The sequence below is a fragment of the Barbus barbus genome, assembly GCF_936440315.1.
Source record: "Barbus barbus genome assembly, chromosome: 22".
Lineage (NCBI taxonomy): Eukaryota > Metazoa > Chordata > Actinopteri > Cypriniformes > Cyprinidae > Barbus > Barbus barbus.
In genome coordinates, this window is record NC_136750.1 from 12,859,595 (window position 1) to 12,881,384 (window position 21,790).

At 44.7% G+C, this 21,790-nt stretch overlaps 1 pseudogene across 1 annotated transcript; it reads left to right on the forward strand.

Annotated features, from left to right (window-relative positions):
- Positions 1-428: 428 nt before the first annotated feature.
- LOC306888646 (extracellular calcium-sensing receptor-like) lies at positions 429-8,076 on the forward strand (annotated as a pseudogene). The gene is made up of 6 exons: positions 429-441; positions 1,448-1,533; positions 4,658-4,879; positions 5,137-5,260; positions 5,587-6,068; positions 7,641-8,076. The product of its transcript is annotated as an extracellular calcium-sensing receptor-like (transcript).
- Positions 8,077-21,790: the final 13,714 nt, after the last annotated feature.

Consider the following 21,790-nt stretch of genomic DNA (forward strand, 5'->3'; position numbering starts at 1 on the left):
TATATGTATATATTGCAATAATTAATTGCAATTATTCATATACATTTTCCTTTTGAGCTAATTTGTTACACAGGCACATAAAAGGCTAAAACAAAACGTTAAAGTTAACACTATGAATACAGTACTATTTTAGGTAAAATAATTGAGTGTCTTCTGTTAAACTGAAACAAAAGCACTTTGTATTATAATAATAAACTTGGAACTTCATTGGTGAGGCAAATAAGAGAAGAGCAAAGTATTTCCTGTCTGACAAAACATCAGGTCCTGATTGTTTTGGATGTTAATTTCACAAAGTTTTTAGTTTTCGTTAACCCATTCTTTATTGAAAATTTGTGCTTTTAAATTTTGATCATAAAGTAATAAGTGCTGGCTAACAGATTGCAACACATCCAGATTAAACTAAAACCATCTCAACTAGATTTGGGTACATGGGTGCACTAGGTTTGCTACATGGAAAAACAAAGGTTTAAAGTCCATTGGGGACCTGTTGATGGCAAGTTTTAAGCATTTAACCAATTACAGTCAATATGTAATCTTCCTGGGTGCAATTTTTTGGGTATTTACAAGCAAAGCATTATGTCAAAGAAGAAAGAAGTAAATTCCATAATTTATCAGTAAGCCATAGACTAACAAATTTGATGAATGTATTATGTTAAACGGTATCCCAGCCTAACATTTGATTTCACTTTTTGTATGCCTTCCTGATGCCTGTGAGCACAAGCTACTTAAAAGAAGCTTAGGCCAAGGGTATTGATGAAGATCTAGAATGAATGTAGCAGGATCCAATGTTGTTCAATAAATGCTAGATATGTTGATCCTGTTTTAAGTAGTAATAATACATGTATTTTTCAAAAATTAAATAAAATATGCAACACTATTTCTCCAATATGTGATGCATGTGCATATGTGATAAAGGGCTCCCTATCACATGATACTTGACGTTTGATTTTCTGAGTACTATTTTAGATTATTTGTCAAAGGTTTTCCAAAAGATGAGCGTGGTTATGGACTAGCAGTTGAGTTTTGGGGTCTTCTGAGATATTGAACGCTTTTTTTTTTCTCTTTCAAGCTCTCAGCAGCAATCTTTGTAAATGGCCTTTGCAAATGTTTGGATGCCCCTATCAAAACCTGGTTTTATGAGCTGTTTCATGTTGTATGACTAAAATATATACATTCCTTTAAGCCCAAACTACGTTGATGATTCCAAGCTGTATGGCAATGTTTCCTGGATTTCCTCAAGCCTGTGTAATGTACTTTTATGTAAAGTTCTTCCTGTAATATTTCTTGAATACGCTTTGGACATGCTAGCCCCCCCCTCTATCTATTCATTATTTATTTTATTTTTTTTATTATTATTTTGTATATATATTTATAGTTAAAATATCTTAATTTAAAATATAGAAATTAATTATAAAAATTTGTATACACTATGTAAGGTATACATAAGCCACATACGCTATAGCTCATGCCCTCCATGGCATTGTCTGTAACGAAAATCAATGCGACAAAAACATCAAAGTTAAGCCCCGACGTGTAAGTTTGCTTATCGTGTAATAATGTAACTTTTTACAAAAAAAAAAAAAAAAAAAAGAGTAAATATTGTTAATGTAATACATTTGTCACGGTGCACACACGAGGGAGGAACCAGGAACACGCAGACAAGGATATAACTTCAAACAATATACTTTACATCAGGACAGGACATGGCAGGACAAGGCAAGGCAGACACGGGCTGTGTCCAAATTCAGGGTCTGCATCCTCCTTAGGATCCTTCCTACCCGGTTGAAGGAGGAGGGATCCTCCGACGTCCGCAAAACCCGGAAGTCGGTGTTTGTGAATTTGGACAGCCTACCCTTCTTTCAGTTCCCTCCCTTACCCGTTCCTCATATCCTGTCGCCTAGCAACCGTGACAGCGCCAAGCAAGAAGCGGGAAAATGGACCAACAAAGAGTTATTCTCCTCATTTTAATTCTTTTGGAAGAAATAAAGCAATTAAATAAATTAAATACTTTCTTTGCTCGTTGTCGGAGAGTTTTTTATATCAGACTACAAGACAGTCACATCCAGGTAAGCCATTATAGCCTATTTTTATTTGTTTTTAAGTATTCTACTAATTTCTCCTACAAATTCATTGAGCCGAAGCATAAACTTTAGCTTGTTTTGTCAGAGAAACTCCTCTCCCACTCCGCTACCGCTCGCTTCGTCCGCCATTACGCTCTGCCGAAAAGAATTATGGGATAGGTAGGACAGGAAAGGATCCACCACACCCATCCTTCCAATTCGGGGAAAAGGAGGACGTATTTGTGGGCCGCATTTGAAGGATCCTACGAATTTGGACAGCCTTCGTCGCGGCGCTGTGACGGCGACATCCTTCAAATGAGTACTCCGAAGGATGCAGACCCTGAATTTGGACACAGCCAAGGACATCACACACCGGGGTTAACGAGACGAAATCTAACTGAACAGACAGGACTAATATACACAGGTAATTTGTCACGGTGCACACACGAGGGAGGAACCAGGAACACGCAGACAAGGATATAACTTCAAACAATATACTTTACATCAGGACAGGACATGGCAGGACAAGGCAAGGCAGACACGGGCTGTGTCCAAATTCAGGGTCTGCATCCTCCTTAGGATCCTTCCTACCCGGTTGAAGGAGGAGGGATCCTCCGACGTCCGCAAAACCCGGAAGTCGGTGTTTGTGAATTTGGACAGCCTACCCTTCTTTCAGTTCCCTCCCTTACCCGTTCCTCATATCCTGTCGCCTAGCAACCGTGACAGCGCCAAGCAAGAAGCGGGAAAATGGACCAACAAAGAGTTATTCTCCTCATTTTAATTCTTTTGGAAGAAATAAAGCAATTAAATAAATTAAATACTTTCTTTGCTCGTTGTCGGAGAGTTTTTTATATCAGACTACAAGACAGTCACATCCAGGTAAGCCATTATAGCCTATTTTTATTTGTTTTTAAGTATTCTACTAATTTCTCCTACAAATTCATTGAGCCGAAGCATAAACTTTAGCTTGTTTTGTCAGAGAAACTCCTCTCCCACTCCGCTACCGCTCGCTTCGTCCGCCATTACGCTCTGCCGAAAAGAATTATGGGATAGGTAGGACAGGAAAGGATCCACCACACCCATCCTTCCAATTCGGGGAAAAGGAGGACGTATTTGTGGGCCGCATTTGAAGGATCCTACGAATTTGGACAGCCTTCGTCGCGGCGCTGTGACGGCGACATCCTTCAAATGAGTACTCCGAAGGATGCAGACCCTGAATTTGGACACAGCCAAGGACATCACACACCGGGGTTAACGAGACGAAATCTAACTGAACAGACAGGACTAATATACACAGGTAAATCATAGATAAGGAGACGGACATGGCTGGACAAGAATTAACTGATGATTTCATTTAACAAGGACAGGAAACAAACCAAATAAGGAAACATTAGGCGGGAACACGTGACAGACACGACAGAACCCTGACAGTACTCCCCCCTCCCGAAAGGCTCGTCCCGAGCCTTAACAGTTCCATCAGGAAGGGGGGGTGGGCACTCTGGAGGCCCCTCAGGACAGACATCCACAGGACGGGGACCTCCAGAGCAGAACAGACGGAGGCCCCGGCGGAGCTCAGGAAGCCATGGCGGAGCAGGGAGCTCAGGAGGCCATGGCGGGTGGTATTTGTGGCCGTGGCATCCTTCATCGGCCCGCCCACCCCACCCAGAGCTCTACTACCCCCCCCCAAAAAAAAATTTCCATGGGGAATCCAGGGGGTATCAGAAGCCCTCCGGGGCCAGACAGACAGGAACAGGCACAGGACAGGAACCCGATAGCCCTCCAGGGCTAAACACACAGACACAGGGGGGCTCGGTGTGCCGCGGACGGCAGCGTGAACTCCCGCAAACGGCGGGCTCGGTGTGAGCGGCGAGGCTGGGAGCCGCGGACGGCGGCGGATATCTCCCACGATCGGCGGGTTGGATGAGCTGCGGACAACGGCGAACTTCTCCCGCGATCGGCAGACTGGAGGGCTCGCGGACAGTGGACTCGCGGCACTCGCCGCGATCCCGCCAAACTCCCACGACCACTTGACGCGGGCTAAGGCAGGATGACGAGTGGCGACTTCCATGCCGCGAGAAACAGACAAAAACAGGAACCAACAAAAGACTTTTCAAAACGAAAAAACAAAACCGAGTGAAGGGGCGCCGCTTACTGTTAAGGTCTGGTCTTCTGTCACGGTGCACACACGAGGGAGGAACCAGGAACACGCAGACGAGGATACAACTTCAAACAATATACTTTACTTGACATCAGGACAGGACATGGCAGGACAAGGCAAGGCAAGGCAGACAAGGACATCACACACCGGGGTTAACGAGTAGACCAGACGAAATCTAACTGAACAGACAGGACTAATATACACAGGTAAATCATAGATAATGAGACGAACATGGCTGGACAAGAATTAACTGATGATTACATTTAACAAGGACAGGAAACAAACCAAATAAGGAAACATTAGGCGGGAACACATGACAGACACTACAGAATCCTGACAACATTATTGTACAGTATACATTTACAGTACCTTTGCATCTTAAAATAAAATATGTTCAACCACACCAGTTTTGTTTATTTATTTATTATCCATCATGCAGGTTTTTGATCAACTCAAGCGAGTGAATTTTACTAAAAATAATTATTCTGTTTCATTTGATACCAATGGAGACCCTGTGGCCACATATGAACTTGTGAACTGGCAGCTTCAGGGAGACGGTTGAGTTGATTTTGTGACAGTGGGTCAATATGATGGATCAAAGCCTAAAGGCCAAGAATTCAGTCTGAACAGAGTTATCATTTAGTATGATAGCAGTGAAAAGGTATACATTTATTTGTTTCATGTACTTAGATTAAATAAATTAATGGGTAATAATACTATTAAATTAATAGTGTTGGTTTAAAACCAACACTATATATACCAAACACACCAAAAGATGAGAAATAAAAGCAGAGGAATTCATTATGATACATTTTGCCCCTTCATTTTAAACATCTGGGCCATTTTGTCAGTTTTATAACATTTGTACCCAAATATTTCATTTCTGGCTCTGATGCTGTGTCTATCTGTCACTTGCAGGTGCCTGTGTCTGTGTGCAGTGAGAGCTGTCCTCCAGGTACGAGGAAGGCTGTGAAAAAAGGAAGACCTGTCTGCTGTTATGACTGCATTAACTGTGCAGAAGGAGAGATCAGCAATGAGACAGGTGTTTTGGACGTTCTTATAAAAAAAAGTATGAATAATTATGTGTCATCTGATAAATTTGTGTCTAAAATGAATCTTTAAAAATGGAAAAGTGCGTAGTTTCGGTGTGCCTAGATTCTCAAGATTCTCTCAATTTCACATCCGGGCATTTCAAATATATACAATATATATTATTGACATTTATGAAGGAGTGCATGATATCATTGACCCTTCTTTATCTACTGAGTTGGTCATTCTAAAAAAAAGTTTAGCCTGACAATCTGTATGTCTTCATTTTGTTCCTGTGGTTCATGAATGGCTGTTATGCATGACTCCTTGATCTTTCAGATTCTTTAGATTGTCACAAATGCCTGCCTGAGTATTGGCCCAATAAAGAGAAGGACAAGTGTCTTCCTAAACCAATGGAGTTTCTCTCCTGGGATGAGATCCTTGGGATTATACTGGCTGCTTTCTCTGTTGCTGGCTCTTTAGTGGCTTTGAGCATAACTTTAGTGTTCTACAGAAATAGGACCTCTCCGATTGTGAAAGCCAACAACTCAGAATGAAGCTTCCCGCTTCTCTTCTCATTGTCTCTGTGTTTTCTCTGTTCACTTACTTTCATTGGTCGACCCACTGAGTGGTCCTGTATGTTGCGTCACAGCATTTGGGATCACTTTTGTCCTCTGTATCTCCTGCGTTCTGGGCAAAACAATAGTGGTGTTAATGGCATTCAAGGCTACACTTCCAGGAAGTAATGTCATGAAATGGTTTGGCCCTCCTCAACAGAGACTCAGTGTTTTTGGTTTCACTCTTGTTCAGGTCCTTATACAGTTGGGCAAAAAAGTATTTAGTCAGCCACCAATTGTGCAAGTTCTTCCACTTAAAAAGATGAGAGAGGCCTGTAATTTTCATCATAGGTACACTTCAACTATGAGAGACAGAATGGGGGGCAAGAATCCAGGAAATCACATTGTAGGATTTTTAATTAATTAATTTGCAAATTATGGTGGAAAATAAGTATTTGGTCAATAACAAAAGTTCATCTCAATACTTTGTTATATACCCTTTGTTGGCAATGACAGAGGTCAAACGTTTTCTGTAAGTCTTCACAAGGTTTTCACACACTGTTGCTGGTATTTTGGCCCATTCCTCCATGCAGATCTCATCTAGAGCAGTGATGTTTTGGGGCTGTCACTGGGCAACACAGACTTTCAACTCCCTCCAAAGATTTTCTATGGGGTTGAGATCTGGAGACTGGCTAGGCCACTCCAGGACCTTGAAATGCTTCTTACGAAGCCACTCCTTCGTTGCCCGGATGGTGTGTTTGGGATCATTGTCATAATGAAAGACCCAGCCACGTTTCATCTTCAATGCCCTTGCTGATGGAAGGAGGTTTTCACTCAAAATCTCACGATACATGGCCCCAATTATTCTTTCCTTTACACGGATTAGTTGTCTTGGTCCCTTTGCAGAAAAACAGCCTCAAAGCATGATGTTTCCATGCTTCACAGTAGGTATGGTGTTCTTTGGATGCAACTCAGCATTGTTTCTCCTCCAAACACGACGAGTTTTTACCAAAAAGTTCTATTTTGGTTTCATCTGACCATATGACATTCTCCCAATCCTCTTCTGGATCATCCAAATGCTCTCTAGCAAACTTCAGACGGGCCCAGACATGTACTGGCTTAAGCAGGGGGACACGTCTGGCATTGCAGGATTTGAGTCCCTGGCGGCGTAGTGTGTTACTGATGGTAGCCTTTGTTACTTTGGTCCCAGCTCTCTGCAGGTCATTCACTAGGTCCCCCCGTGTGGTTCTGGGATTTTTGCTCACCGTTCTTGTGATCATTTTGACCCCACGGTGTGAGATCTTGCGTGGAGCCCCAGATCGAGGGAGATTATCAGCGGTCTTGTATGTCTTCCATTTTCTAATAATTGCTCCCACAGTTGATTTCTTCACACCAAGCTGCTTGCCTATTGCAGATTCAGTCTTCCCAGCCTGGTGCAGGTCTACAATTTTGTTTCTGGTGTCCTTCGACAGCTCTTTGGTCTTGGCCATAGTGGAGTTTGGAGTGTGACTGTTTGAGGTTGTGTATTTTATACTGATAACGAGTTCAAACAGGTGCCATTAATACAGGTAACGAGTGGAGGACAGAGGAGCCTCTTAAAGAAGTTACAGGTCTGCGAGAGCCAGAAATCTTGCTTGTTTGTAGGTGACCAAATACTTATTTTACCAAGGAATTTAATTCATTAAATATCCTACAATGTGATTTCCTGGATTCTTTCCCCCCATTCTGTCTCTCATAGTTGAAGTGTACCTATGATGAAAATTACAAGCCTCTCTCATCTTTTTAAGTGGGAGAACTTGCACAATTGGTGGCTGACTAAATACTTTTTGGCCCAACTGTATGTGTGCTTTGGTTAGAAATATATCCACCTTTTCCTTATAACAATATGCATCAGTACAAAGAAAAGATCATTCTAGAATGCAATTTAGGATCAGCTATAGGTTTCTGGGCTGTACTGAGTTATATTGGCCTCCTTGCTTTCCTTTGTTTTGTTTTAGCTTTTCTTGCCCGAAAGCTGCCTGATAACTTTAATGAGGCTAAGTTCATCACATTCAGTATGCTCATATTCTGTGCTGTATGGATCGCCTTTATTCCAGGGTATATCAGTTCTCCAGGGAAATTCACTGTAGCTGTGGAGATATTTGCTATTTTAGCTTGAAGCTTTGGTCTAATTGTCTGTATTTTTGCTCCTAAGTGTTTCATTATTGTTCTTAGACCAGAGCAGAATACCAAAAACCATTTAATGGGTAAGGTACCATCAAAAGCCCTCTGAGATGCACGCAATTGCCAACTGCTAAATATCATTATTTAATGTTAATGTACCAGTTTTCAAAACACTTGTGTAACTATTTTATATACTGGTGTTATGTGCAAATATGTTCTGTAAACTGTGTATGTACTGTAATATATATTGTTGGGAAAAAACAGTTTGAAAAAGATAAAAGATCTGTTGTAAACAAACCTCATGTTCAGTACTTAAATGCACATTTAAAAGTGCCACCTCAAGAAGCAGTTTTTTAAAGCTTGATATAAAATGCTATAATCGCTCATGGGTTTCCACTTGGTAACAGAGTTCTGCAATGATGGTGCAATTTTGTAGACTAACCCATGGTTAGCATCACCCTGGTTCCTTTGACAAAAAACCCAGCAGGATTGCAATAATCAGACAAAAATTATTGCAGAAAATGATCTCTGTGACTAAAATCTCAGTTTTTTAATACATGGTTTGTCCATCATGATAATCTTTACAAATCAATATCATGCATTTATTTTTTTTATTTTTTTTGAATAATGAACATTTTGAATAATGATGCTTTGATCCGTCTTTTTCACCTCTGATACTAATTCTGATACCTGGGGTTCAGTATTGGCTGATACAGGTACTGGGGCCTCATGTATAAACGCTGCGTACGCTGTTTTCCATGCAAGTATCCGGATTTATAAAAAATAAATTTGGTGTAAATATATGCGCACCGTATGGATGCTCTTGACTGTGCGTACGCACTCTTTTTCCTGGAATGAGAAAAGTAATGAAGTAAACAAGGATTTTAAACTCTGTTTTCATTTCGATATACACATTTACATTAAATATTCCTGTATTAAAGGCTCCTGCAAGAGGGACTTTTAATTTGAAACTGTATTCGTAGTAGTATGACAGAGGAGGGCAGTGTAGTTCATTTGAGCTGCCGTTGTTTGCAATATTAACCGTCTGCAGTATAGGAGGCCGCACTTTCAGGATTGCATTTCTAGGACCCTAGTTCCCTTCCAGGAACTTCGAGCTGCGTCGGAACGCATATGGGAATGCCTTCAGCGTGACCAGGCTCTGAATATGATGTGTAATCAGTCGAACAAGGGCGAGGCGTCACGGGCGGGGTGACGTCACAACCAGGAAGTATAAAAGCACGTGCAGCGGAGCCGGCATCAGCTTTCTGTCATTCAGCGAAGCGCTCTATGTGTGTCAGTCTTATTTACTGTTGTCTGTCCAGTTTAAGTGCAAGAAGCAGCAATAATGCCAAAAGCCAAGGGCAAGCTCAGGGGTGTAGCTTCCAGGCCACGTTTCAGATTGTGTGTGCATCCTTGCCCTCGTTATATTACAGACGAGGACACACACGATTTGTGCGTGGCCTGCCTGGGTGCGGAGCACGCAGAATCGGCTCTCGAGGGAGCCGATTGCCCTCATTGTGAGTGGCTTTCACTGCGTACTCTCCGCACCCGGAGGGCTCTCTTTGAGAAGGGAGCCTTTGCGAGTTCCTCGCGCGGTGCCGGTCCCGCTGCTGCCGAGGCAGAGCGGCGGCTGCACTCATGGAGCTCGCAGGCTGATCTGGCTGGCGAGTGTGAGACGGGCATGTCCCTATCTCCTCCCGTATCAGCCAGATCTGGTGCCCCGCCTCTCGGCTGGGAAGCGGACTCTTCCCCCCGAGACGAGGGCTCAACGCTGCGTCTCTCTTCCTCCGAGGAGGTTGAGTTGACGAGCGTTGATGAGGTTTCGCCGCCTCTTGCACCCCAGTATGAGGAGCTATTAGAGGTGATAACTCGGGCGGTTGCTAAGCTTGACATCAGCTGAGCCGCAGCCCAGCCGTTTAGATGAGCGGTTTCTGCGCTCGCGGCCAGCACCTCTTCACAGGAGCCTCCCGTTTTTCCCCGATCTCCACACCGAGGTGTCGAGATCGTGGGCGAGACCGTTTTCGGCCCGTCAGTTAGTTCCTTCCTCCAGTTATTATGGGAATGTAAGGGGTTTGAATGAGCACGGGTATAAGGCGATGCCGCCGGTCGAGCAGACGCTTGCGAGCTATCTGTCTCCGTCCACGGCATCGTCCATAAAGGCTCCTGTACTGCCCACTAAGCCTCTGCGTATGACATCTTCCTTAGTGGGCAGAGGGTATGCGGCAGCAGGTCAGGCTGGTGCGTGTCTGCACACTATGTCAGTGTTGCAGGCATACCAGGCTGAGCTGCTGAGAGAGCTGGATGAGAGCGGGGATGTGAGAGGAGATGACATTTTAGAACTCAGGAGAACCGCCGATCTCGCCCTCCGTGCCACCAAAGAGTCGGCCCGCGCTATCGGCCGCTCTATGGCAGCTTTGGTGGTGGCGGAGAGGCATTTGTGGCTGACCCTGTCCAATATGAAAACAGTTAAGGACAGGGTCTGCCTCCTGGACGCCCCGCTGCAGCCTTCTGGCCTGTTTGGCGATCCAGTACATTCTGCCATCGGCAGGTTCCAGGAGGCTCGCAAGCAGGCGGAGGCGCTTCGGCGGTTCTTGCCCCGTCGCTCTCTGGCTCAGGAGACTGCTGGGCGGGAGCAGCCTCCTCCACATACCGGCTCCTCGCGCAGAAACAGAGCGTCGCTGCTCGTGCTCCCCCACAGAGGGGCCAGCGGCGCTCTGCGCCGGGGACTTCGCGACCGAGGGCAGATTTGAGGACTGTCATTTCGGCTAAGAGGTCCTCGGCGAAAAGGTCCTGATGGGCGAGCCCCAGGACCGTGGAGGGCGACCCCTACTGGGGTGGAGTGGCTTGCACCGCGGCACTCGGTGACCACTTCACCTCGGTGCCCTCCAGGGACTTGTCTGCTGACCCTGCCGCTGTTCCAGGGCACAGCCGGTCCCAGCGAGTATATTTCTCAGGTTTGTCCACACGGCAGCACGGAGCCGAGAAACTCGCCCCAGCAGCCAGGCCAAGTGCCTCCTTCCGGCGCGCCGCTTCGAGACAGCGGTCTGGCTGGACCAGAGGTCAGTCTCGAGAGACTGATTCCCTTAGTAGATCATTTGACACCCTGACAGCGGCTGCCGAATGTGTCTCCTTGGGTCCTGCAGACCGTAGCGAAAGGCTATCGTATTCAGTTCGGCGGGCCACCCCCGCCGTTCTGCGGGGTTGTTATGACTGCGGTCCGCCCCGAGCAGGCTCTGGTTTTGGAACAGAAAGTCGGTACTTTGCTGAGGAAGGAAGCCATCGAGTTGGTTCCTCCTCACGAGACCCAGTCCGGTTTCTACAGCCGGTACTTCATTGTTCCAAAGAAGGATGGGGGGCTGAGGCCCATACTGGATCTGCGTCTACTGAACCGCTCAGTCAGAAAGCTGAAGTTCAGGATGCTTACTATCAAGCAGGTCGTGTCTCAAATCAGGTCCAAGGACTGGTTTGTCACGATAGATCTCAAAGACGCATATTTCCATGTTTCCATCCTTCCTTCTCACAGGAAGTTCCTGAGGTTCGCCTTTGGGGGCAAAGCGTACCAATATCGAGTTCTTCCCTTCGGCCTAGCACTTTCACCCCGCACTTTCACCAAGTGTGTGGATGCAGCACTGGCCCCGTTTCAGCTTCAGGGCATCCGCATACTGAATTATATCGACGATTGGTTGATCCTCGCTCAATCAGAGCAGTTGGCGGTTCGGCATCGAGATGTCGTTCTCGCCCACATGAAAGATCTGGGGTTGAGACTGAACGCCAAGAAAAGTGTGCTTTCTCCGGCTCTGAGAATCACTTATCTAGCCATGGTGTGGGATTCGACCACGATGCAGGCACGATTGTCCCCTGCTTGGATCATTTCGATCCTCACTACAGTCAAGAGAGTGCGAGAAGGCCAGTCACTCACTGTCAAGCAGTTTCAGAGACTACTTGGGCTCATGGCAGATGCGTCCAGCGTGATACCTTCTGGCCTGCTGTACATGAGACCCCTACAGTGGTGGCTCAAGACCAAGGGGGTCTCCCTGAGGGGAAACTTGCTCCGCGCTGTCAAAGTGTCACGCCGTTGTGTCCGTGCCTTAGACATGTGGAGGGATCCTTGGTTCTTGTCCCAGGGCCTGGTGTTGGGAGCTCCTTGTCGCTGCATCTCGCTAGCGACGGAAGCTTCCCTCACCGGTTGGGGTGCGGTCATGAGTGGCCACCCTGCCCGCGGTCTGTGGAGTGGTCGCCACCTGACGTGGCATATCAACCGGCTAGAGATGTTAGCGGTGTTCCGTGCACTCAAGCACTTCCTCCCAGACCTGAGAGATCACCACGTGCTGGTGCGCACCGACAGCACGACAGTGGTCTCTTACATCAACCACCAAGGAGGTCTGCGGTCGCGCCCCCTGTACAAGCTGGCACACCAGATCCTTGTGTGGTCCCAGGGCAAGCTCTTATCCCTGAGAGCTATGCACATACCTGGGCATCTCAATGTGGGAGCAGACATCCTGTCGAGGCAGGGGCCGAGGCCCGGGGAATGGAGGCTTCACCCCGAGGTGGTGTAGCAGATTTGGGGTATTTTCTGCCAGGCCCAGGTGGACCTCTTTGCGACTCGAGAGTCAGCACAATGTCCTCTCTGGTTCTCGCTAACCCCTCCAGCTCCTCTGGGACTGGACGCTATGGTACAGACGTGGCCGAGGCTTCGTCTGTATGCCTTTCCCCCGATCACTCTGCTCCCGGGAGTTCTGGCGAGAGTGCGCCGGGAATAGGTCAGTCTACTGTTAGTGGCACCGTTCTGGCCGGGCCGAGTATGGTTCTCGGACCTGATATCTCTCCTCGACGGCACTCCGTGGGAAGTGCCCGTCAGGAGGGACCTCCTCTCACAGGCCGGGGGCACCGAGGTGCACCCTCGCCCGGAGTTATGGAAGCTGTGGGTGTGGCTCCTGAGGGGGCACAGCTCATAGCTTCCGGTCTGTCAACCGAGGTTGTCGAGACCATCCTCCAATCCAGAGCTCCCTCTACGAGGAAACTGTACGCCTTGAAGTGGAGGCTCTGCACTTCTTGGTGCGGGGACCGCCAGCTCGACCCAGTCAACTGCCCCGTTGGTGCAGTACTGGAGTTCCTGCAGGCACGTTTCTCCGCAGGGGTAACCCATTCCACTGTTAAGGTCTACGTGGCAGCTATTTCGTCATACCACGCCCTTATCGGTGGCCAGTCAGTGGGTAGACACCGCCTAGTTACATGTTTCCTCCGCGGTGCGCTGAGGCCTCCGGTACGATCTCGCGTCCCTACGTGGGATCTGGCTGTGGTTCTGGAGGCTCTGTGCTATGCACCTTTCGAGCCCATTCAGGAGATAACTGAGAGACTCCTTACTATCAAGACCGTCTTCCTATTGGCTATCACCTCTCTGAGGAGGGTGGGTGACCTTCAGGCCCTGACAACGGCCTCTATTCATTTTGCGCCCGGTTCGGCGAAAGAAGTCCTCTACCCCCGCATGGGGTATGTTCCGAAGGTCCCGTCGGTCGTTCCATAGCCGGTCGTACTGCAGGCCTTCTGTCCTCCTCCCTTCGGGGAGCCAGACCAGGAGAAGCACAACCGTATGTGTCCAGTGCGAGCACTGGACGCATACATCCACAGGTCCTCCCTGTGGAGAAACTCGGACCAGCTGCTCGTGTGCTATGGTCCGCCTAAGAGGGGCCTTCCTGCTACGAAGCCCACTCTTAGCAGGTGGATAGTGGATGCCATTTCTTTGCCATACGAGTCCTCTGGGCTCCCCCCGCTGGTGGGAGTCAGAGCGCACTCAACCCGAGGTGTGGCGGCCTCCAAGGCCTTCTGGGCAGGTGTTCCCATGCAGGACATCTGCAACGCAGCTGGGTGGTCCACGCCCTTGACTTTCGTTAGGTTCTATGACCTCAACATCCGAGCCACCCCCGGCTACTGTGTCCTTTCATCCTGACACCAGGCAGGGACTTGTCAGTCTGGCGGCGTTGGTATCTCATTCCCATATGCGTTCCGACGCAGCTCGAAGTTCCTGGAAAGGAACGTCTCAGGTTACGTATGTAAGCATGGTTCCCTGAAGGGAACGAGACGCTGCGTCGCGTAGCCACACTTCCGGCATCCCTGCCAGCGCTTCCTTCATGACTTGAAGCTGACGCCGGCTCCGCCGCACGTGCTTTTATACTTCCTGGTCGTGACGTCACCCCGCCCGTGACGCCTCGCCCTTGTTTGACTGATTACACATCATATTCAGAGCCTGGTCACGCTGAAGGCGTTCCCATATGGGTTCCGACGCAGCGTCTCGTTCCCTTCAGGGAACCATGGTTACATACGTAACCTGAGACGTTTTTTGTAACAGCGCCACCTACCGAGTCGGAGAACCGCAGTCCCAGGAACGCATTTCCAGGACTCCAGGACCCTAGTTTTGGAGGACCGAAAAAGTGTCATCAAGGCAGTATTTCCACCCAGTTTTAACTACATTACTCTACATTAGTTTTTTTAAGTCTCAGTTTCTACCTGTACTGTTTGTACTTTGTGTGGTTTTGCAACTGGTATCATGTAGACTCAGTGCTAACCTACGATCGTCAAGCCCTATTCAACATCAAATGTTGTATGGAAGCTGGTTACCTGGGAAGCTGTCCTGCTTTCTACTACCGCTCTCAATCCTCTTTTAATCAACCTGCGCCAGAGTGTGTTCACCGGCTACCTTGCTGCGTTCCTCCTTTACGGAAACGCCGCAGAAAGAGAGGTTGTCGTGGCGGTGTTCGGGTGAGAATTAGATGGGCAATTGCTTCCACCATACAATCTTCAACCAAGTTTTCCCTGGATACAATAAATTTGGAGGGGCATAATCTGGCGCGACGCTCTTGGGATTATAGATATGCTTTTCATCTTCCAGTCTACCCGGTTTTCGGTGATTCCTCTATTTCCGCGTTGCCGTGTTTACGACTTCGCCGGAGAGGAGTGGAATGTTTAAATCTTCGTCAACTGGATTCTGTTCAATTGGATCGGAAACTGGCATCACTGTCTCATCTTAACATGGCTCTAGTCAATGCCAGGTCCGTGTGTAATAAGACTTTTATTTTTAATGACTTTTATACCGGACGAAACTTGGATATCCTATTCCTGACTGAGACTTGGGCCTCTGTTGGTGAGTCGTCAGTTTTTGAGGAACTCTGTCCGCCGGACTGTTGTTTTATTAGTACACCAAGATGTACTGGCAAGGGTGGTGGGATTGCCATGGTTTTTAAACAATCCCTTAATATACGGCCCGTTTGTGTTGGGAGTTATTCATCGTTTGAGTTACAGTGTATTGTGTTGGAGTCTGATTCCACTGCAGTGTTCTATGCGCTTATTTATAGGCCACCTAATTTTGACAGTGCTTTTATACGAGAGTTTTGTGAATTTGTAACTCTCATTATGCCATCATATGATCACCTGTTATTATTGGGAGATTTCAATGTACATGTGTGCTGCCCAGGTCGACCCTTGGTCAGTGAATTTTGTAACATGTTGGAATCTTTTGATTTTACGCAACATATAAATGGAGCAACTCATATTCATGGTCACACTCTGGACCTTATTCTGTCAAATGGTGTTACTGTTGAAAATGTAAACGTAGAAGACGTCTCCTTCTCTGATCATAGTCCAATTGTTTTTAATGTCCATGTCGAGAACTCTGTAGTGGTGAAGAAGTATCTGGGCCATCACTCTCGTTGTATAAATTCTTCTACTCCTTCTCAGTTTAGTGAAATTTATCGTACTAACGCTGTTGATGAATCCATTTTGAATGCTGCTGAGTCTTCCACTGGGCCTGATGAACTGACATCTTTTTTCTATGCATCTTGCTCTAATATTTTAGATGTTATTGCACCTTTGAAATTGAAATTACCCAGGCAGAAATCGTATTATTGGCTGGACGATCATGCTCGCTCTCTTAGGCAGGCTTGTCGTCGGGCTGAGAGGAAATGGAAACATGATTCTTTAACTGTCTTTTGAGTGTTTTGAAGAGTGTTTGATTAACTTTCAGAATGCTGCGAAATCAGCTAGGTTAAAGTATTTTTCTGATTTGATTGCTACACACTCTCATAGACCTAGGATTTTGTTTTCCACAATAAATTCATTAATTAATCCAGGTTGTCAGTTTCATGTGGAACCCTCAGCTGAGCTCTGTGAAAACTTTTTGAAGTTCTTTTCTGAAAAAGTGTTAGCTATTCACTCCTCTTTTACCTTGCAGTTACCAGATCTGTCGCTGTTTTCGCTGGCTAGTCCGGCTTCCTTTTCTTGTTTTCAAAGTGTTTCTTTGGGGGAACTTGGTGTTTTGGTCAATAAGATGAGGACAACCGCTTCTCAATATTATTAACTCATCGTTAGCCTTAGGTCACGTCCCAAAACCATTCAAGCTGGCGGTTATTAAGCCTCTTATTAAGAAACCACAACTAGATTCTAATGAACTGGCAAATTACAGACCCATTTCAAATCTTCCGTTTATGTCAAAAATTTTAGAAAAAGTTGTGTCTGCTCAATTGTGCTCCTTCTTGCAAAAAAATGATCTCTATGAAGAATTTCAGTCAGGTTTCAGGCCTCACCATAGCACAGAAACTGCACTTGTTAAAATTACAAATGACTTGCTTCTTGCTTCAGACCAAGGCTGCATCTCATTGCTAGTATTACTTGATCTTAGCGCTGCGTTTGACACTATAGACCATGATATACTCATAGATCGACTACAAAACCATATTGGTATTCAAGGGCAGGCTTTAAGATGGTTTAGATCCTACCTGTCCGATCGCTACCACTTTGTTCATTTAAATGGAGAGTCATCACAATTATCACCAGTAAAGTATGGAGTACCACAAGGATCAGTCCTAGGTCCTCTTCTATTTTCAATATACATGTTGCCTCTTGGTAATATTATTAGAAAATACGGGATTAGTTTTCATTGCTATGCTGATGATACTCAACTATATATCTCAACAAAACCAGGTGAAACTTCTAAACTATCTAAGCTAATAGATTGTGTAAAAAATTTAAAAGATTGGATGACCAATAATTTCCTCCTATTAAATTCAGATAAGAAAGAGATATTACTTATTGGACCAAAAAACAATACACAGAATCTCTTGGATTACAATTTACAACTAGACGGATGCACTGTCACATCCTCTAAAGTCAAAAATCTGGGTGTTATATTAGACAGCAACTTGTCCTTTAAAAATCATATTTCCCATGTTACAAAAACAGCATTCTTCCATCTTAGAAACATTGCCAAGCTTCGAAACATGCTTCCTGTTTCTGATGCAGAAAAGCTAGTTCATGCATTCATGACCTCTAGACTGGACTATTGTAATGCACTGCTAGCTGGTTGTCCTGCATCTTCAATAAACAAGCTACAGATAGTCCAAAATGCAGCGGCTAGAGTTCTTACCAGGTCAAGAAAATATGATCATATTACCCCAATTTTACAGTCTCTGCACTGGCTACCTATTCAGTTCCGTATCATTTACAAAATATTATTACTTGCCTATAAGGCCCTAAATGGTTTAGCTCCTGCGTACCTAACTTGTCTTCTACCACGCTACAATCCAACCCGCTCCTTAAGGTCGCAAAACTCTGGACTTTTGGTAGTGCCTAGGATAGCAAAGTCCACTAAAGGAGGTAGAGCTTTTTCACATTTGGCTCCTAAACTTTGGAATAGCCTTCCTGATAACGTTCGGGGTTCAGACACACTCTCTATGTTTAAATCTAGATTAAAGACACATCTCTTTAGCCAAGCATTCACATAATGCATTTTATAATCTTGTACTGTAGTATATCTGATCAAATGTACATTATTATTATTCTTTAGCTTGGGTTGAACAAATCATTTTTGCTTAGATGGAACAGCAGCTACGCTAATTATGTCTCTATTTGTCTCTGTTTCTGCCACGGGATTAACATCCCGTGGTAATTACGAATGACAGAAGCTTCAGTCTGGATCCAACCCCTAAATGATCTGAGATGACCGAACACCTGAGAAAAGATAATGCCAACCCCTCAGAGGACCTAAGAGGATGCCAACGCTCAGACAACATACAGAATTACCAAATGACCACTGGAACTAGTTGAGACCTTACAATCTGACTTTGCTGCAGTTAAATTGAACTGCTGGTTCGTTGGCCAGAGGATTTTGATTTTGATATTGTGCAGTTGCTTTGACACAATTTACATTGTTAAAAGCGCTATATAAATAAAGGTGACTTGACTTGACTTGACTTCTTCACTTGATGTCATTCCTTCTCTTTTTCTGAAATCGGTAATTCCATTCAGTTATTGATTAACTCATCTCTAACTGCTGGGGTAGTCCCGAAATGTTTTAAGCATGCTGTAGTTCAACCTTTGCTTAAGAAACAGGGCTTGGAGGAAGGTTGCCTTGACAATTATCGGCCTGTCTCTAAGCTTTCATTTTTATCAAAACTTTTAGAAAAAGTTGTATATTCACAATTGATTTCCTTTTTGAATGAAGCTAAATTAACAGAACCTCTTCAATCCGGTTTCTCTGCACAGCATAGTACTGAGTCAGCTTTGCTTAAAGTGTTCAATGACATCTTACTTGCAGTTGATAGTGGTAAAAATTCAGTACTGCTGCTTCTCGATCTTACAGCTGCCTTCGATACAGTTGATCATAATATTCTCCTTTGCCGGTTAGAGCGTTTGTTTGGTATTGGGGGTATTGCTTTGCAGTGGTTTAATTCATATATTAGAGACAGGTCTTTTTCTGTTGAGTTGGGTAAGTTCTCTTCATCTGTTGCTCCTATTGTCTGTGGGGTCCCTCAAGGATCCATTTTGGGGCCACTTCTTTTTAATTGATATATGCGACCATTGGGAGATGTTATTAGGAGACATAATGTTTCATTTCATTTATATGCTGATGATACCCAGTTGTACATACCACTGAAAGCTGGCGATACTATTGAACCTTTATTGGCCTGTCTTGGGGACATTAAGAAATGGTTGTCTAATAATTTTCTTCGACTTAATGAAGACAAAACAGAAGTAATCATCTTTGGCCCCCCTAAGTTAAGAAGTGGTTTAATACAGGAGCTTGGCAAGCATTTCTCCTCAGTCTCTTCCCAGATCAGGAACCTTGGTGTCATTCTGGACTCTGAGCTTTGCTTAACTAAGCAAATTAATACAGTTGTCAAGAACAGTTTTTATCCGTTAAGGATTATTTCAAGATTGAAATCATTTCTGTCTTTTAATGACCTGGAGAAAGTCATTCATGCTTTTATTACCTCCCGTCTCGATTATTGTAATTCATTATATTTGGGTCTTCCTCAGTCATCCATCGCACGTTTACAGATGGTACAGAATGCTGCTGCAAGGCTGTTGACTAGGACTAAGAAAACTGATCACGTTACACCAATTTTAGCCTCTCTTCACTGGCTTCCTGTTCATTTTAGAATTCAGTTTAAAATTTTATTGTTTGTTTGTAAAGCACTTAATGGTCAAGCCCCATCTTATCTCACAGATCATCTTACTCTACATTCATCCTCCAGATCTCTAAGATCTTCTGTCAGGGCTCTTTTAGTTGTCCCACGTTCACGTTTAAAAACAAAGGGTGATAGAGCTTTTTCGATTGCTGCCCCTCGTCTTTGGAATCAACTGCCACTGGACATTCGCCTTGCACCTTCTATTACAACTTTTAAAATGAAGTTGAAAACGTATCTTTATTCCCAGGCATTTTAATTTGATTTATCTATGTTGTATTGTTTTACTGTATCATCTGTTTTATTTTATGTTTATCTTTGACTTTGTTCAGCACTTTGGTCAGCTCTGCTGAGATAAATGTGCTATATAAATAAACTTTACTTACTTACTTTACTTACTTTCTTTATTGTAATTAAACCTGGTTCCTAGGAATGTTGAGTAATTATTGGGTCTAAGTAGCAAAATATGATAACTCAAGTAAAATAAACAAGGACTCATGGTATAGTCTTTTCAGTCACTAGATCAACCACATTTTCAAGTACAGAGGGAAGACACAAGGATGACTGTAGGGGTAGATTTAAGATTGTGTAAGATTGTTAATATATTACAACAGTTGAACTTTTATTATTAATTCAGTTTCATTACACAATAGCACAAGGCAAACATAGGGCAATGTTGTACATCTCAAAAGCATTCAAAACAGAACCAAAAAAAAAATGAATGCAAACATTTAAATTAAACAATAAGATAAAAAAGAGGAGGATAAATAAAATAAAAACAAAAGTTATACATACATTAGGGCAGTTACATAAATTTGAAAAGCTTTAGAAATTGTATTGTTTTATAAGCTTCTTATTTGGTGATCTCATATTAGAAAGGGTTTCAAAGTATATTTTAAGATCAGTGTTACAAAATGTAATATATGATGGTTTCTTTTGAATTACTTTTGACTTATGAATGTAGAACTTTGCTAAGATAATTAACAGATTGATAATGTAAATTTATCAGAAAAAGATGGGTTTTGAAAATAAAGTAAAATATCATGAGGTTCTAAATTAAGGGCTTTGTTTACTTTTTTTGTTATGTCTACTTTAAAGTCAACCCAAAATGAAATAGAAAAAGGGCAAAAGAAAAATAAATGTTCAATATCTTCAACATATATTTGACAAAAGCTACATTTATCACAAACACTATGAATATATCTGCTAAGAGTTGCATTTACAGGATAACATCTGTGAATAATTGTGTAAAGTACTTCTTTTACTTTATTAGAAATTACATATTTATATGGTAAGATCCAAATGCTATGCCTGTCACAACCAGTTGTTGGAGTGCCCATGTCAGCCACAAGAGGGCACTCCTTTTGGATCGTTTTTCGGTTCTGGACTTCGTTTCCCATTACCCTTTGCACTCATGATTGTTTGATCATTCTCAGCTGTATGTCATTTACTGATTAGTTTTATTCTTGATTTATACTTTGCTTTCAGTGTGTTTGGTTGCTGGATTATTGTTTGCAGTTCTCTGTTCTGGTGGGTTCCTCTGTGGATTACTTCTGATGTTTCTGTTATTGCCCCAGTGTGGACTACTTTTTGGACTCTATAAATAAAGCTGCAATTGGATCTATCTTGTTTGAGAGTTTTCCGTGACAGAATAATCCAGCCTCTTCTAGATCCAGCAGTTTTTCTCCTTACCTGGGACAATGGATATCCGGGTCCTTTCCTCTGCCACTGGGAAGGAGCGGTTGGCTCGATTTCGGCAGTTGATGGCTCTGCGTCAGCAGGGAAGTGAAATAGGAGGCTTTGCCCAGTTATTCTGGTCTGTGGCGTTAGGGCTGGGGTATAATGATGAGGCTCTTAAGGATTTCTTAAATACCTGCCTGGATGATTCTCTGTTCCAGGAGGAGATGGAGGGACTCAGGATTTTGGATTTCTGGGGCTTTGTAAAGTATCTCCATCATCGAAGTTCATGGGCAACACCAGGTCAGTCTGAACCCGTCCACAGGGATTTTCCCCACCAGCCCTGGCCTTCCGACTCCTACTGGGAAGCGGAGGTCGAGAAGGAGGAGGGCAGTAAAGTTCCTTCCGGTGGGCTCAAGTTTGGTGGCAGAGGACCTGACACTAGTGGCCTCAGAGTCTACTCCAGAGCCCGCTCCAGTCCGGGAGCCTACGGAGTCCGCCCCAGAGCCCGCTCCAGTCCGGGAGCCTACGGAGTCCGCCCCAGAGCCCGCTCCAGTCCGGGAGCCTACGGAGTCCGCCCCAGAGCCCGCTCCAGTCCGGGAGCCTACGGAGTCCGCCCCAGAGCCCGCTCCAATCCGGGAGCCTACGGAGTCCGCCCCAGAGCCCGCTCCAGTCCGGGAGTCTACGGAA